This window comes from Lathyrus oleraceus, chromosome 4 (genome assembly GCF_024323335.1).
Source record: "Lathyrus oleraceus cultivar Zhongwan6 chromosome 4, CAAS_Psat_ZW6_1.0, whole genome shotgun sequence".
NCBI classification, from domain to species: domain Eukaryota; kingdom Viridiplantae; phylum Streptophyta; class Magnoliopsida; order Fabales; family Fabaceae; genus Lathyrus; species Lathyrus oleraceus.
In genome coordinates this window covers 477273814-477292917 of record NC_066582.1, presented here as the reverse complement: position 1 = coordinate 477292917, position 19104 = coordinate 477273814, and positions in this window count along the sequence as shown.

Here is a 19104-nt window from a genome sequence, read left to right as displayed (position 1 = left end):
CTTGTTGCTTGCAGTTGAAGCAATCATCAGCAATTAGGTCAAAGTCAGTCATTGCAGTGGATGGTGGCCATTCTTGCAGAATTTGGGCACCATGATCAATAATAAAGAGTTCATATGACTTGGGACATCATTTGGAATTAAGGTCTCAAAGAATTAGGGTTTGGAATTCATCAGAAGTGGTTCAATCATGCAAAACCCTAGAAAAGTCAAACTTGGTCAACCAGCCATTTAATCAGTGATCTGATGGATAGAATTGATTTGAAGGAGCTCATTCATGCTTGTATAAGCCTCATCTATCATGTCCAACCTCATCATGGAAGAAAATCAAGTAAAATCAGAAATTTCCCAAAATAGAAAGTGGACCTGTAATTTCAACTGCCAAAAATGGAAACTTCTTGATCCTCAACTTACATCATGATACAAGCTTCAAATGAATTTTTGCCCAACATGAAAGTTGAAGATCTTGTTCTCCCATTTTCAAAAAGTCCAAGAACTCCCAAATCCCATGTATGGTTTGCAAGATATGATCAATTCAATTTCAAAAATTTATGAACTTCAACAAGCCATATCTCATGAACCATAAGGCCAAATTTGGTGGGGTTTTTTCCTACAAACCACATTTTTCCTCCTCTTTCCAAAAATATAAATTTCATTCACCAAAACCTTGCCAATCAAAATGGCATTTTTTGACTTGTTCCATTTAAAATTCAAGTTTGACCAAAAGTTGACTTTTTGATTTATTGATTTTTTTCTCACTTTGGCCAATTGGGATGTGTTTAATATGTCATGTGCAGCCTGTTCCAAGCCCTAGTTCATGCTCATGATACCATCATATCACCATTTTGGCCAAAGGTGCAAAATTGGCAATTTTTGCAAATGGCTTCATAAGTAAAATCCTTGTTAGCATTTCATGAACAAACACAAAACAGCAGAAATAATGGTCCTCTGCAGCCTGTTTCAAGGCCCATTCGTGGCAGACCACACCTCCATTTCCACTTATGTGCAAATTAGCAAAAATGAAAATATTCCCATTTGAACTAACCAAGTTTAGCACATGGATTACAGACCTTAAACAGACATATAAGAGCATATTTTCTGCTCATTCCAACCCTAGAGAGACAGCAGCCACACGACCAGATTTCTCACTTTTCTCTCAATTTGCATTTTTACCAAAAGTGAATTTCTGCACAAAACTTCAAAAACCCTCGAGTCTTTCTTCATTGTTCCATCATCTGGACAATATTTGAGAGCCATTTCAAGCATGAAATCCCAGCTGGAAGTTCACTTGGCGTTCTGTTTTTTCCAAAGCTCCAACCATGGTGAATCTTGATTTGAACCTTTCCAAGCCTTGCTGAGCTCGATTACTTCAAGTATCCATCAATATAAAGCACAAGGAAGATCTGTTTCAAGGCAAAACCTTCAAATAACCACTGCATCTCATTTTTCTTCAAAAACAAGTAAGGTTTCGACCAACTCTTTTCTCAAAACTTTGCTATGCCATGTGTAGTCCTTGCATTGCTGAGTATTGTGTGCTTTGAATCGTGTATTTTGCTTGCTTGTGCTGAGAGATATTTGACTTCAAAGTTTCGTGCTCATGGATGTTTTTGCTTGATTCATGATACCTAGTGTGTTTTAATGCAAATGAACTGTGGAATGAGCATGCTGGATGTTTGTTATGTCGATTTCCATGCCTAATTTCATGTTCTGGGCTCTTCCAATTTTCATGATTAATTGTTGATGATGATGATATGCTGTTGAAACCTTAAACTCTGCCCAGAAAATTCTCATGATTGTGTTGGTTTGTTGTTTATAATGTGGTTACATGAAGAACATTATTACTGCCATGCTGTTTATTTGATGTTGTTTATGATGGTTGCATGAAAATGAATGCATTTTGTTGCTGCATAAACCCTAAGGGTTTTAAAACCCAGAAAATTTGAACCTCCATTGGCCATGGTACTGTTCCATTGGCCATCAGCCAATGAGAATATTTCCTCTGCATGCTCAAAACGCAGAGTTTTGATAAGTGAGGCGCTGATTTACAACATTGCCATCGGTCAACCGAGTTTGACCATTCTTCCATGTCATTTTGTTCATGTTGCTACAATTTGTTACTCATCTTGCAAAATTCATTTCTTCTTCATTATTAATCCAAAAATCCTGGGATTTTTTGCATTATGACCTGTTGAATGTCTAGTATTTTATTATGATTTTTAATAATTTTTTGGTTGGCTGGATTTTAAATGGTATGAGTTTTCTTGTCATGTATGCCCAATTGATACCTTGTGCCAAAACTTTTGTGAAATGATCATGATGTATCCAATGCCCCTGAATTTTTTTGTGGTGAAACTAGACTCATTCATCTTTGTTTTGATGTAGAGTTTGTGCATTTATCATTTGTGGTTTGCTAGTTATGATTTTCTGAAGTAGGGTGTGACAATTTGTGTCACACCAATGTTATGCATTTTCATGATTTTTGTACACATGTTTCCTGGCCTTCAAATAACTTGAAATTTTGCATGAATGATCTCTTACATGTCTAGTTTGTGTATGAATTTTTCTTGGATTTAATCATGCCATTTCCAATTTGTTTGTGAATTTCCTTCTCTGCCTAGTCAATTGTTGACTTTATGTGATACATGTTGCCAAATCCTTTGTGAAATTCTCATACCATATTGTATGATCATGAAATTTCATATGTGCATACTAGACATCTTGAGCTTTGCATTGGTGTTAATCCCATCCATTTCTCATTTGTTTCCAATTTGTTATGATTTTTTGAAGATGACACATGTTTTGTTGACTTCTTGGTGCATACTTGAAAATGTGTTGACTTCCTGATTTTAATTGACTATCTTCCCATGATCCAATTGAGCTGAAATTTCATATGCATGCTATGTTATGGATTGTGATTGAGTATGGATTATTTCATAATTTTTGGAATTGATTATGTTTGCTTTTGAGCTTGGTCTTGCTGTTGACCTTTTGTGTGCTCCCTCTTGCCATGTTTTGACTTCTTTGGTCTATAAAATGATGTTGATGCATGATATGAGTTTGAATCCAATTGTGCTTGCTTCTCAAATGATTGATTTTGATTTTGATTGAATATGGTTTGCTGTTTTGGATTTCTTATTTGTTTTTGACCCTAGGCTTGCCCTAGTGGTCTTTTGGACTTATGTTGAGTTCATTTGTTTCAGGTTAAGCATAGTGCTTCAAAGAAACCATGCCAATTTATTTGAACTTGATTATATATCATGTGCTAACCTTTGTTTTGTAGGTGTGACTCATGTGACTTGAGTCTTGTGCCTTGCACATTGGTCCATCTGATTTAACTGTTGATTCCATTTCCTTTTGATTTAAACTGTTGAACTGTTTGCTGATTATTTGGACTATTTCAGGTACCCTTTTAGTTGCTTAAGTTCTTTGAACTTGCTTGCTTTGCTATTTAGCAATTTGCTTTGAGGTATAATCCCTCTTTCTTCATGTAGTCTGGAGACCCGGCCTGTTATTTGGCCGGGCAAACTGTCTGAAGTCCTCCTTAAGAGGCAATGCTTGTGTGTGTTTAAAATTGTCCCAAGCAGGAAAAGTCCTTCAAGTAAGGCAATTGGTAGATCAAAGGGATAAGTAGCCTATCCCCTACTATTCAGTGAGTCTTCTCCTTGCTCCCATTACATGGTTGTAGCATTGAGATCAAAACCCAAGATCAATCGAGTCTAATATGTGGAGAGAGTTCCTACTTTCTGAACTCCCACACTTTCTTATATGCTCTCCCTGATCAGGGATAAGAGCAATGAGGCACACCCCTCATCTCCTTTCATCTGCTTCACCTTAGCCTCTCAATGGCAAGGTTAAGAGCAACTCTTTGACCCTATTCCAGTTGGCCTCAGTGCCTAACCCTCTTGTGTGAGCCTCCTTGTTTGGCTATAGAGTGTGCTGTTTGTTATTCATTGATTGATTGATTGCTTCACATGCACATGTTTACTTGTATGCTTCATGCATTTATCATCATCATTAATTGCTCATCAATGCATAATCATCTCATTTGTCTTTGTGACCTTATCATTGTTGTTTACCCATTGAGGACAATTGTAAGACCATTCATTGGCCATTGCTCCTATGATATGGAAGTGAGTATAAGACCATCACCTTGGCCACTCATCTTATCTTTGCTTGATGCATTTGATTGTATGTGAGGTTGCAATTGTAAGTCCCTGCAAGTTGGCATTTGCTTTCCTATGATCACATGTTGCTTTGTTTGTTTGTATGAGAGGATACAACTGTAAGTCCCTGCAAGTTGGCATTTGTATTCCTAGGACCATACTGTGGAGGTTAGAATAAGCCCAGACAGATTGGCATCTGACATCCATGTTTTGCTTTTGTTTGTTTATGTGAGGTTGCAACTGTAAGTCCCTGCAAGTTGGCATTTGCTTTCCTATGATCATAGGTTGGATATTGGTGTAAGCCCAGACAGATTGGCATCCGGTATCCAAGTTTCATTTTGTTTTAGGAGATTAGTGTAAGTCCATTGAGTGGCATCTGATATCCTGTTCTGTTTTAGGAGACTGGTGTAAATCCATCTATTGGTATCCGGTATCCGCCTTTTATTTCTTTGTTTGAGGAGATTAGTGTAAGACCATTGAGTGGCCTCTGATATCCCGTTTCATTTTAGGAGATTGGTATAAGCCCAGTGATTGGCATCCGATATCCGTTGTTGTTTTCTTCTTGTTTGTTTGTTATTATACATTGCTATTCCAAAGGACACACTTGAATCATCTCCTATATGATTTCAAGAAGTGAACCTTCTAAGAAGTTTTACAATCCATCTTCATCCATTCATCCTCATTATGTCCTAAACCTTTTCACACTTTGATTTCAAACTTGACATAGATATTGTGCAAACATCTTCATGTTTTCTAACTAAAAACCTGGACCCCAAGTCCTTGACTTTTCTTCAAATCCATTTTCACAATACTTCTCCAAATCAATCCTAATCATACTTTGACTTCATTTTCATAATCACAATCAATTAACTTCACTCATTCACTTGTTTTGGCTTTGTCCATTGATAATCTTTTCATGCATTAGCCATAGGTTTCAATTATCTTTGTGGTTGATGTAAATCTTGCCTATCCTTAGTGAGTCGACAGTAAGACTTCCGTACTGAAAACAGGGCTAACCCCTCTAGTACGTCGAAGCTATCCTCGCATGGTGGATGTTGTTTTTTGGTCGAGTGTTCTCCCATTGATAATGAAAAGCCTCAGTGCTTGTGTTTAAAACTGAATCCACCAACTTTTGGAAATCTTTTAGCCGAACTACGGCGTTTTGATCCTTACCTTTGATGGAAGGTACGTAGGCAGCGGGTTCATCCGTTCAAACCCAATAACACAAAAATAATTAACTTGTATATTCTTTTCTCATCATCCCAATCATGTTTGCACAATGTTTATGTCATAACAAATAACAATTTATTACAACCAGTGTGAAAAGGGCTCCCTAGGAGTACCTAGGACGTAGTGGGTGCCTAACACCTTCCCATTGCGTAATTTACCCCTTACCCAGACTCTCTGATCTTTTTATTAGTTTTCTACGTGTAAAACTTCTTAGGCTTTTGTTCGCTTTTTAGCCAATCCTTTGGATAAATAAAAGTGCGGTGGCGACTCGAAAATTTCATTGTATCTCTTGCTTATGATTTAATCGATAAATCATATAGCGACGAATACACCGTCACAACTTGCTCACGCATGTTTACCATATTTCCCCCAGAGTCTCTGTCTCCATAATGAGTGTGTTACTCATATGGATCTTCAGTTCCTCCCGATTTCTTTTCCTTTGTGGCAATTATTCACCATGGAGATTTTATTTTGCATGCATACATTTGCATCATGAGGTCTCTTAGGGACCAAAATTCGTCTCTTTGTTATTATTTAAGCTCATTCTATCTCGTCGAGACGAAAATTTTAACCTTTATATCTCCGGCTAGAATGACCTTAAATAGGGGCATCTGTAAGACCCTAATTTTGACCCTAAGATCCCTCATGGCATCATGTTATTGCACAAGTGCATTGCCTCAAGGATCATAATATGTTTGACTCCTTAACCCTAGGGTTGGGACTTGTTTGAGTGATTTGAGATCACCAAGCATGCTTGTATTGTATGTTCTTGCTTTTCTTTTTTGATTACTAACCAAAAGCACAAAAATATGTCACTAACTCTTTTTGTTTTGAAGCTCAAGTGATCATATGTTCCACAATGCTCCTAGGAGGCTCCTAAGCCCAACACAATGGCTAGATGAAGATGAGAAAAAGCATGAAAATGGTCCACAAAGTTCCTAATCATCATATATGTCTCCCAAGTATCTCAATTTTCCAATTTTATTAAGATAACCCAAAGGGCTTGAAGATTGTTTCCCAAGGAAACCCTAATTTCACTATGCTTTGATTGTGCCTTGCCCATGAAGCAATCTCAACCTCTGATCAAATTTAATTAAGGGAAGTTATTTCATTTATCATTTTATGCATATATGAGCCTATTTTAGGCCCCTCAATCATTTATTCATCAAGATTGGAAGTTTGACTTTGAAAAGTTGACCAGTCAAGTCATCTGACTAAGCCGAGGTTTAATGAGCTATAACTTTTGATGTGTTTGTAAAATGAAGATAACCCCAAAAGAAAATATGTTCCTAAGAACCATATGAACAACTTTCATGCTCACCAAAAATCCATTTTAAGCTTGTAAGGTCATCATTTATTTCAAAACATTATAGGTCATTTTGGCTAAAACCCTAATTTTGGGTCAACTTGCCAAGGGCATAACTTTCTCAATTTTTATGATTTTGAGGTGGGAGCAAAGACATTGGAAATATTTATATGTCTACTTCAAATTATATGTTTGACAAAATTTCATAATTCTAAAGGAAATACATGTGCATTGCAAAACATTATAGGTCATCTTTGACCTAATTCATTGAATTTGAAAAAGTACCCAACTTCAAATGCCCATAACTTTGTCATAGAAAATCCAAATGATGAAAACTTCGAGTCTAAATTTACTATCTTGAAAATATATACAACTTTGGTGTTGGAGATTTTTTCATTTAAAGCTTGTATAATTAGGTCAGAGGGGTTTGGCCAAGCTTACTTTTGGTTGACTTTTTCAAAGTGATTTGAACATGTTTTACACTTGAACTTTCCAAGCCAGTTTTGACAATTTGCACATGTCAAATGTTTTTTTTCCTAACATGACTTTTAATCCTTATTTCAAGAGCTTTCCAACCATTACTCACAATAGTTATTTGTATCTACCATTTGAGAGATTCGAATTTTTCTTCATTTATGTGTATTTTTGATCTTTTATGTTAAAACTTGAGATGAAAGCCTTTTCTATTCCATGTGCACGACCACATTCTTTCCATATGATCTCAGCAAGTCCCTTCAACCATTCATGGGCCTCTCACACGTCCACAAAGGCCCATTCATTCAAAATTGCAATTCTCATGCACATGAGCAAAGTGTGATGATCAGATGTGTTGTAAAATATTTTACTGATATATTAAAAAGTGATTCTTACATGTTACATCTACATGCTTTAAATAAGAGAGAATAGAAAACCTAATGGGCTTTGACTAATGGGCCTCATTACTAATAGAAATAATTACTATTTACAATCTAATATTTACAACACTCCCCCTCAAGCTGGTGAATGGATATCTATCATTCCCAACTTGCAAGTAAGTTGCCTGAATCTTTCTGTTGGTAAGCCTTTTGTTAACACATCTGCCAGTTGATGCCCGGAAGGAACGTAAGATGTAGTTATCAGTCCACTATCCAACTTCTCTTTGATAAAATGTCGGTCAATCTCAATGTGTTTAGTCTTGTCATGCTGAACAGGATTATGAGCAATACTAATAGCCGATTTATTGTCACAAAACGATTTCATAGGACCTTCACATTGTATCTTCAAGTCTTCTAGAATTTGTTTCATCCACAATAACTCACAAATTCCTAGTGCCATATCTCTAAATTCTGCCTTGGCGCTTGATCGAGCAACTACACTTTGCTTCTTACTCTTCCAAGCTACAAGGTTACCACACAGAAAAGTACAATAGCCTGACGTAGATCTTCTGTCACTCACTGATCCGGCATAATCCGCATCAGTGTAAGTCTCCATAGTTAGATTTCCACCTCTTTTAAACAAACGTCCTCTCCCTGGAGTTGCTTTAAGATATTGTAGAACGCGGTCTACAGCCTGCAAATGTCTCACCCTCGGATCATGCATGAATTGGCTCACCACACTGACTGCATATGCCAAATCTGGTCTAGTGTGTGCCAAGTAAATCAATTTTCCCACTAATCTCTGATATTGACCCTTGTCAACTTTGTCACTTTCCTCCTCAAAGCTTATCCTGTGATTTTGTTCAATGGGAACACTTGCAGGTTTGCATCCAAGTTTGCCAGTTTCCTGCAAAAGATCAAGCACATACTTCCTTTGAGAAATAAAGATGCCTTGCTTTGAGTAGGCTACCTCAATTCCCAAGAAATACTTGAGTTGCCTAAGGTCTTTCATCTCAAACTCTGCTGATAATTTCTCTTTGAGGAAATGTCTCTCAATCAAATCATCTCCTGTAACAATAATATCATCAACATAAACAAGAAGTACAGTCAGTTTTCCTCCTTGTGAATGTTTAAAAAATAAAGTGTGGTCTCCTTGACTTTGCTTATATCCCAAACACATCATTGCCTTTGTGAATCTTCCAAACCATGCCCGAGGGGACTGCTTTAGTCCATATAAGGCTTTCTTCAATTTACACACCTTGTTAGCTCCATTTGTTATGCCAACACCTGGTGGAATCTCCATATACACTTCTTCCTCTAAGTCTCCATGCAAGAACGCATTTTTAACATCAAACTGTTGCAATTCCCATCCATATGAAGCAGCAAGAGATAGTAAAATTCGAACAGTATTCATCTTTGCCACTGGGGCAAATGTCTCCTCATAATCAATACCATACGTCTGAGTATAACCTTTTGCCACTAGTCTTGCTTTGTACCGATCAAGTGTACCATCAGATTTGTACTTTACAGTATATATCCATCTGCATCCAACTGGACTTTTGTCTCTTTTCCTTTCAATAATCTCCCAAGTACCATTTTTTTCAAGTGCTCTCATTTCCTCATCCATAGCTTGGACCCAATTTCTATTTTGCAATGCTTCTTCAACAGATGATGGGATTTTCAAAGAATCAACAGCTGCAATAAAACTTTGATATTGTGTGGAAAGATGTTTAGTGGAGACATATTGAGTGATAGGGTGTCGATATAGGGAGGGACAAGATCTTTTATCCTTCCTCAAAGCAATGGGTAAATCAACTGGATTAGTTTCACAAGTATCAGAAATGGCACAATCATCACTAGAGGAATCATTTTCAGTACTTACCTCCGGTTCAGGCGATTGAATTTGTTTCTGGAGAAGGTCAGGTTTACTTCTTCTCTGATACACTAGAGTTGGTGCTAGAGGTGCTGATTCCTGTAAAACAGAAGGCCTTGAAGGACCAGGAACACTTACTGGCTCAGATTCAGGTGTTGAACTAGGACTCAAACTCAAACTAGGTGACAACTCGGGTTCAAGAGAGGGAACACTGATAGGTGTTCTAGGGAGGCTAGGACCAAGGATCAGAAACTCGGACTCAGACTCAGACTCTGACTCTAAGTCACTTATGTTCTCCCCCTGAGACTGAGAACGAGTGAAATATGACACATTTTCATGAAAGGTGACATCTTTGGAGACAAAGAATTTTCGACTCGGAGGATGATAACATTTGTACCCTCTTTTGTTGGGTGCATAACCCAGAAAGATATATCTGACAGCACGGGGATCCAATTTGTTGCGATATTGTTTATGAACATGAACAAAAGCAACACAACCAAAAATGCGAGACTCAAGAGTGTGTAGGATAGGAACAGATGGAAAACGTGAAAGCATAAATTGGGCAGGACTTTTATTACCTAACACTCGAGATGGGACCCGGTTAATCAGATAGGCAGCAGTAAGAATTGCCTCACCCCAATAAGAGGTAGGAACAGACATTTGAAAAAGGAGAGATCTAGCAACTTCAAGTAAATGATGATTTTTTCTTTCTGCGACACCGTTTTGTTGTGGGGTGTCAACACATGTGAATTCATGGAGAATGCCATGTTTACTAGTGAAGTTGGAAAAGGTATGATTGACATATTCTTTACCATTGTCAGAACGAATTCTTTTTATGCCTTTCCCAAATTGTGTTTGTACCATATTATAAAATTGGATAAATATTTGTGGTACTTCGGATTTAGTATTCATCAAGAAAATCCAAGTTACCCGATTACAATCATCAATAAATGAGACAAACCATTTTGCACCAAAAATATTAGAGGTAGGGGCAGGTCCCCAAACATCAGAATGAATCAAATCAAAAGGTTCATCACTTTTATTAAAACTGGAAGGAAAAGATACACGATTGTGTTTTGCCAACTGACAAACATCACACTTAAAAGACTCAACAGAATGGTGTAAGAGCAACGACGGAAACATAGACTTAATTATATAAAATGGAGGATGATCGAGACGCTTGTGCTGAAGCCAAATTTGTGAGGCTGAAGAGGAAGACTGAGACTGGAAACAGGAGGACAACACCTTTGGATGGTCATCAGAGAAGTAGTATAACCCTTCCTTTTCCTTAGCAATTCCAATCGTCTGCCCCGTGGTAAGGTCCTGAAAAACACAATGGGACATAGAAAAAATTACTTTACAATTCAGATCACGGGTAAGCTTATGGATGGAGATTAAATTGTGGGAAAGTGTGGGAACATGAAGCATAGATTGCAACTGGAATGGAGGTTGCAAGTCAATATTTCCAGTGCCAACAACACAAGCATGAGAGCCATCAGCAACAGTGATATAAGGAATACTTGAAGGTGTGGTATAAGAGCATAATAATGTGGAATCAAATGTCATATGATAAGTAGCACCAGAGTCAAGAATCCACACATTCTTAGGAATATTACCACAAACAGTAAGAGATCGGGAACACAAACTTGGTGGATTTGTGGGAGGTGGAGGTGGAGGTGGAGGTGGAGGTGGTAGATCGTTAATAATCTCATCCATTGAAAGGACAATCGAGAGAAAACAAACCAAGAAACAGGATGGGTTAGGGTTTCAAAGATGAGTGAACAAAAACAAGAAGCACGATGTGCTACAACACAAAACAACAATGACCCAAACACCCAAAAACAACAACGAACTGCAAACTGCAGTAAAAAAAAGACTCCGCTACAAGGCGGCTAGGGTTTAGGCGGAAGCAAATCCCCCAAAATCGGGAGCTCTTGATACCATGTTGTAAAATATTTTACTGATATATTAAAAAGTGATTCTTACATGTTACATCTACATGCTTTAAATAAGAGAGAATAGAAAACCTAATGGGCTTTGACTAATGGGCCTCATTACTAATAGAAATAATTACTATTTACAATCTAATATTTACAACAAGATGCATTTACCTATAAATAAGGGCTTCCTCTCCTTCATTTCAGAACCCTTTGGAGATCCCACATGATGCTGAATTGAAACCACAACCCTCACCAAAGGAATCACTCACCATTTTTTCAATATTTTCGAGCTTGAAATTCAACAACATTAGTTGAGTTCCAAAGCTAGATTCCTTAGCCAATCATCTTCCCTATATTCAGAGATCAAAAAGGAGCAAAAAGCTTGAAGGATTCGTGGCCAGAAACTCACAATTTTTGAAGGTATAAGCTCAAACTGTTTGGATCTGAAACTCACGATTCAATGTAGTATTCTTGTGTTTTTGTGGTTCTCTGAAGTCCTCATGCTTGAGGCAAACTTTTAGTGCATTTAATTTTCCATTTCAAGATCAATCAGTGTGGACACCATGATTTTCTCCTTCATTTTTCTCTCAATATAGGAAGAATGAGAGGAATCTAATGGTACAGTGATGATCTACATCACATAAGCTTCATTTCCATGCCCTTGTTTTTCAGTTTTGATGAGATTCATTTTCCTGTAATTTCTGGCTGGATTCTGCTTGGTTGATCGAAGAAGGTGGTGGTTTCCACCACCACCATGTGTACTAATCACAACCATTAGATTTCTCCCTCACGATCTAATCTCGTGCATCCATTCTAATTACTTTTTTAATTCATTGTGTTTCGCTGCTGACTTGAGTACATCATGCACCCTCAGATCCAGGTCGTGTAACACGCCACGTCATTTAATGAGACGGATCCGGTGGCTCATCTTTTTTTGCTTTATTTCATTTTCTCTTTATTTTCTTTTAATTCATTCTATTTTCAATAATTCATAAAAAAATCATATGAGGTCAGAAAAATACGAGACCAACTTTAAATTTTTTCTTGAAAAATCTAGTTTCATCTTATGATTTTTAACTATTTTTGTGACCTCATTTGATATTTTTTTATGAATTATTTGGTTTTTAATGATTTTTATTCATTTTAAAATGCTTTCTAACTTTAGAAAAATACAAAAATATTTTCATAGCATCTATGGATCATGATAAGTCAATGAAAAATAGTCTCAAAAATTTCTTGTTTGTTTTGAGATTATTTGAGATTGTAATTCATATTATGCTATTTTTGGTTGTTTTAAATTGATTTTAATTGCTTTCTGGCTTTAAAAATTTGTGAGAAAATTAGTCAAAGTTTGTTTGACTATGTTGAACCTATGAAAATTTAATTTGACTTATTGAAGTTGTTTTGAATTGAATTTGAGGTTCAACTGTGTTTGTTTGTTTTTTATTTGTATTTTCTTTTAATTCAAAAATTACCAAAAAAATATTATTGACTTCTTGACTTGTTATATTCATTCCTCTTCTGTTTGGTGTTGATCAAGGTTGAATTGATTCAACTTTGATCAAATTCATTGGATCTTGTGGTTTGAGAATCCTTAAGGATCATCACCTAGAGAGATGAATGAATTTGATCAAGGATGAGTTATCCCTTGATCAATTGGGATTGGTTGTTGTCTTCTTACCCCCCTCCCTTTAATCTTCATCCTTTTCTTTCCCTTAATGGTCAATGAGTTAAAGTCTTGAGGTTGGTCTTGACAAATAGAAGTTTAATCTTCTTTGATCCAAACCAAACTCAACTTGATCCATGATCAAGTGAGTTATTTTGTGTCAAATATAAATTACTTCTTGGTCAAGCAAATAACCAAAAGTCAATACAAGGCCTTTCCCCTCTTGTTTGGCATGGCAAGTTTATGGAGTTTGGCTTACTAGTCATGACCTCTAACTTGTGTTTTTTACCTATATTCTTATTGATCGGCCTCAAATAGGTGTGGCTACTATATTAGTCCACTTACGATTGCTTAACATAGTGCTACATTGTCTTATGACAAGCTAACATAACTCTACTAACTACTAAGTTTAATTTGAGCTTTTAAATTCTTGTCATTTACTTTTAATGTCATTTATTTCTTGCTCATTATTCATCTTGATTTTCATTTTGCTCACTTGAGCACATATTTTATGTTTATGTCATTTTTCTTTTGCTCATTTGAGCCCATTATTGTATATAAATATATTGCTATTTTATGTTGTTTTGTGTTTTGTTTTGATGTGAACCAAAATACAAAAGGAGAAAGGACTTAGAATTAGGATTCACCCATGCTTAAAGGAGTTCAAGAGCAACTAGGCCTCATGCCTTTAGAATGCAAAATGTGTTGAAGAGAAACTAGGCCTCATGCCTTTAGAATGCTAAAATTCAAAGTTGACCTCAAAGGACTTCTCCTCAAACTTATTCTTTGTCCATTCCCTTTATTATGTTGTGAGCTTTTTAATGTGTGCTTTTGTGTGATAGGAATCTCATCTTAAGATTGGGAAAGAGGACCATTGCCATGAGTAGCCAAGTTAAGAGCCAAGCCAAATGGAGATCCTAGGAGCTTGAATTCAAATTATTGATTGCTTGCTCTGTGTGCTAAATCCAAAGGAAATGAGCATCTTTAGTCATCTCTATGACTCCAAGAAAAGGAACTCCAAGGGTTATCTCTCCCCTCTTATCTTTGTATGCTTTAGGAATAGCCCTTCTCTCCTCTCCCCCCTCTAACCAAGCCAAAAATCATTTTCAAAACTTTGACTTTATTTCAAATTAGAAACCTAGGCCTTAGGCCTTTGACTTTTCAAAACCATTTTCATAAATACTCATTGTAAATAAACTTTAATCCAACTTTGACCTCATTTTGTAAATATAACCCATTTCAAGTTGTTTTGTGGTTCCAATGGCCACTTGTTAAACTCTTTTCAAAAATATTAGTCATAGGTTTGAGTTATCATAGTGGTTGATGTAAATCTCACCTCATCCTTAGTGTTGGATATAAGTCTTCCATGCTTATTATAGGGTTAACCCCTCACTAGCATGTTGAAGCCTTCCTCGCATGGTGGATTGTTGGTTTAGGTTGAGTTTTCTCCCTTTGATAACAAAAGACCTTAAGGCTTTTGATTAAAATCAATTCACCAGTCTTTGAAATTTTTACCACGAACTACGAGGTTTTGATCCTCCTTTGTGATGGTACGTAGGCAATGGGTTCATCCATTCAAACAATAAAATTTGTAAATATAATCTATTCTCTTCTCATCCCTCCAATCTTTTGCACAAATCTTTTCACAAATACCAACCTACAACACATATTTGCAAAAGGGTTCCCTTAGAGTACTAAGGATGTTTTGGATGCGTAAAACCTTCCCATTTCATAATCAACCCCCTTACCTAGATCTCTGACATTTTTATTAGTTTTTTATTTGAAAAACTTCTTACTTGGCTTTTGTTCGCTTTTTAGCCTTTCCTTTGAATTGTATGTTGACTTTTGGTTTAGTCAATAAACCTAAAGGTAACGAAAACCCCGCTACAGTTAGTATTAACTTGCTTCTATAACAATACGCAGGTGGATTTTGGCATGGGATATGGTGCCGGCAACAGAGGCGGAATCGGTGTGGTGTGTTTCAATTGTGCTGGCTATGAATTGGTGGTTGTTTAAGTTAATAGCTCTTTTCGTTGCCTTGTTTCTTTTTGGTTTTGGCAACAGCTTTCTCCTACGAGCATGATCACACCCAGCTTCCATAAATTAGCAACACAAAACCTTCCATATAGCAAAAGAAATCCCATGTTGGTTATTTTGCATTGAAATGGAATTCCGAATTGTTTCAGATTGGACTTGTACTTAGAGCATAGGATAGAAATATGGTTTTCATGACATTTGACCCCTTTTTCTTTTTGTAAAAATAATCTCCTTGTATTGAAGTGGTTTTGGATAGTCTAAATGGATTTTTTTATTTTGGATATGGTTTGGATTTTTGTTTAGTAAATGGATATGGGCAAAGTAATGGATATTTGAAATGGATTGGCAAAATGGACTTTGGTTTGGATATGGTTTGTAATTGGTTATCTAAAAATTGGAATAATTAATCAAAATCACTTTAAAACTCAATATTTAAATCAAACATTTTAGAATCGATCGAACCAAAATTAATTACTCTTAATCGGAAAGATTAATTAAGAATTAAATTGAAAATTCTCTAATTGATTTTACATTAATAATCTATTAACATTAACTTGAAAACAACAAGTTAATCAATAATGAAATAAAAAATCATTTAAAATTTATTTAAAATAAAAAACTAACAATTAAACAAAATCAAATTGAAGATAAAAAGTCAATTAATTTAAAGAAAAACAATAAGGAAAAACCAAAATCGAGACAGTAGTAGGTTTGGGAATTGATGGTTGATTTTGGTAGACTAGTTGACTAGAAAGTCAACCAATGACCTCAATCAACCGTTTGTACTAAATTAGGGTTTCAATCAGTTACCAATTTTGAATCTATTAATCAATGTCAGCGTGAATGCATATGATTGAAGTATGAATATGCACATATGAATTTCAAGTCGTAGGTCAAATGAAAAGTAAAAAGGGTAGGACAAATTTTGGGGTACCACAGATGCAAACGGGGTTTTAGTCCTTAAAACTTCTATAGATGTCAATAGAACCTTTAAGGTTGAGCTGAAGGTTATGGAACATAGATCTTTTTCTACAACCGTAAGTCGAGATTAGTGGATATGTCCCTATCGTCTTGGGCATCTCAATTTCCGAGATCTCAACGACTTGCAAAAGAACGAAATGGTAATAGGATTGCCATTTATCAACATACCAACTTAAATTTGTAAAGAATGTGTGCAAGCGAGGGAACATAAGGGTAAATTAAGCAAGGATGCATCTTGTAGAACCAAGAATCACCTTGAGGTGGTGTATTCGGACAAGTGTGGACCGATGCAAGTTCACTCGATTGGTGGCAATATATTTTGTCATATTCCTCGATGATCATAGTAGAAAAACTATGGGAATGCCAAATCAAGAGAAATGATGAGATATTTAAGTGTTTAAGAAGTTTAAGTTCATGGTTGAGAGGCAAAGTGGAAGCTCAAAGTGTTCAAAACAGATCGTTAAATAAGAATTTTTGGGCTATATCCATGATTTTTTCAACTTTACCTACAAATTATTATTGTCACTATAAGTTAATTTACTTGTAATCTTTTATTCAAGTTCAATATGTAACTTAAATTATAAATGTATTATAAATCTAAAAATAAAATAATTCGTAATTAATTAAAATATATTATTGGTCACACTATGAATAAATAAAAACAAAATAATTAAAATGATAATGATCTCATTTTTAAGCATAAAATTATCTATGAAATATTAAAATATTGACAATGCAAATTTGTAAATAGATAATTGCAGTACTTGTAGTAATATATATTCATTGATACAAAATTTAATCTAACAATAACAATGGCATAAATTATGTGGTGCTGGTTGTTCGTAAGGAAGAGGTTTGCAAAAGCCTCCTTTATCATTTTTGGAGTGTTTGCAAATTCTCTTGCTACAACCATCATCAACTCCATGAACACAGACTCCAATAAAGTTGTCAGTACATGGTTTCAATATCTGAGTAAGCCGACAATTCAACGACACCTAAGCACCTCTTGTAAAATATTTAGCAATATCCATTTTAACATCCTCACCAATAGCTTTCTTCAAACCTGTTCACAAAAATTTAATTTTGTTTTACTGGTTTACCCCCTAATCAATAAGTCAATTGAGAAGGAATATAAATAAATTCAACTTATCCAAGTATAGGATGATCATGATTACCATGATGGTGGAAAAGAGTGGAAGTAGTCTCGTTGCCCTAGCTATTTTGAAAATGAATGGTGTTTGGAATAAGAGTAGGTATGAGCCATTTTATAGCAAAAAAAAATCAATTTACATTCATGCATTACTTTAATGTACATCTTTATGCCAAAAAAAAGTGAATAAGAGTAGGTATGAGCCTTTTTTATGGGCAAGAAATCAATTTACGTTCATGTATTACTTTAATGATTATCTAAAAATATATAAAAAAATAATTATTATTATTATTTAAAATAACTATTAATTAAAATTTTAAATTTGTAAAAATATTTATTATTTAATTAATCAAATGGTATTTTTTTAATTTAAAATATATCAACCCATAAAATTAAATCCAAATGAAGTTTTAATATTAATTAACCATACGCAGTCTAATTTTAGTATTAATTAAATCCAAATATATCCACACTCTAATTTCTCTATTATTCCTTAATCTTGTGGTTCTCAGTTCTAACATTTGACATCAAGAGCTTGATTATGATCCACAAACACCTAGTATGCAACATAAATTATGTCTCCAATGAAAGAATCCCTAAAACCTACCTATCCGTGATGCAAATAATTATGACGAATTGTGCAAACAAATGAAAGTGTTGTTTGACTACCAAGATGTTCTTGAAGTGATAAAGAATGGGATGAATCCTCTTGTACAATGTGCAACAGATGTAAAACGAGCAACGCGTAAGGAAGAGAAGAAGAAAGATTTCAAGGTGTTGGTTTTGAATCATTAATGTGTGGACGGTGACAACTATGAGAAAGTTGGTGATTGTGAATCGTCAAAGCAAGCGAGAGAAATCTTAGAAAAGACATACGCAGGGGAGGACAAGGCAAAGGTGGTCATATTATAAACTCATAAGTGTTAACTTTCAAATGGAGGAAAAAGAGATGATCAACGAGAATCACTCGGTTGGTGAATCAAGTGAACGCATATGGAGAAACAATCACGAAGCAGTATATTATGGCTAAAGTCTTGCGTTCTTCAACACAAAGATTTGAAAATGTGGTTGTGAAGATTGAGGTATATAGGGTTTTGCAACAATGAGTAAAGATGAGCTGAAAAGCTCTCTTCAGGCTCATGTGCAAAGGATGGGGGAGAGAAATCAAGATAAGGCAAAAGAGGATGTCCCTTTGCAAGCTCGTGTCACTGAGAAGGACAAGAGATCGAAAGTAAAATGACCCATGAAGAGCAAAAGGAATATTCATAATTTTGGTGGAAGAGAGTCCCAAAGTTCCAAGAATTCAACTTGCTTAATGGGTGAGAGAATATGCAACAAAAATGGTGGCCAATGCAACTTTAGAGGAGAAAGGAAGAGGTTTGACAAAAGCAAAGTGCAATCCTTTAATTGTCAAAGGTTCTTCATGTTGCTAAAGAGTGTAATGCGAATCAGAAGGGACCTCAAGGATATGAACAAAAGGTTGCAAGACAAAAGTTTGATGAGGATAATACACTCTTTGTCATGATCTCGGAATGGGAATGCAGCGCAACAGGTTGCAGGACATCAACAACAACAGTTTTGAAAATGCTGCAGAAATAAGTTGTAACCGGTTATGTAAAAGTTGTAATTGGTTACAAGCATAACAAAATTTTATGATGAGTAAAAAAGGTTCAGTTCAGTGCAACAAGAAATTTTATTTGGACTTTGGGTGCTCTAGTCATATGATGTGGAGGAAGGATTGCTTTGTTAAAATTAATTGTACCATGAAGAACAGAATGAAGTTCGTATATGACACCACACTAGAGGTCGATGGTATTGGTGATGTTTTGATCATGAGAAGGGATGATGAATATTCCTTAATCAAAGATGTATTTACATTTCAAGAATGAAATGTAACCTTCTAAGTA